This window comes from Physeter macrocephalus, chromosome 9 (assembly GCF_002837175.3).
Source record: "Physeter macrocephalus isolate SW-GA chromosome 9, ASM283717v5, whole genome shotgun sequence".
Taxonomy (NCBI): Eukaryota; Metazoa; Chordata; class Mammalia; order Artiodactyla; family Physeteridae; genus Physeter; species Physeter macrocephalus.
Window position 1 is genome coordinate 23,344,806 of NC_041222.1, and position 580 is coordinate 23,345,385.

Genomic DNA, 580 nt, shown 5'->3' on the forward strand with positions numbered 1-580 from the left:
CATTTTGAGCTTATTTTTGTGTATGGTGTTAGGGAGTGTTCTAATCTCATACTTTTACATGTACCTGTCCAGTTTTCCCAGCACCACTTATTGAAGAGGCTGCCCTTTCTCCACTGTACATTCCTGCCTCCTTTATCAAAGATAAGGTGACCATATGTGCGGGGGTTTCTCTCTGGGCTTCCTATCCTGTTCCATTGATCTATATTTCTGTTTTTGTGCCAGTATCATACAGTCTTGATTACTGTAGCTTTGTAGTATGGCCTGAAGTCAGGGAGCCTGATTCCTCCAGCTGCATTTTTCATTCTCAAGATTGCTTTTTTGTGTTTTGTGTGTCCATGCAAATTATGAAATTTTCTGTTCTAGTTCTGTGAAAAATGCCAGTGGTAGTTTGACAGGGATTGCATTGAATCTGTAGATTGCTTTGGGTAGTAGAGTCATTTTCACAATGTTGATTCTTCCAATCCAAGAATATGGTATATCTCTCCATCTATTTGTATCATTTTTAATTTCTTTCATCAGTGTCTTATAATTTTCTGCATACAGGTCTTTTGTCTCCTTAGGTAGGTTTATTCCTAGATAT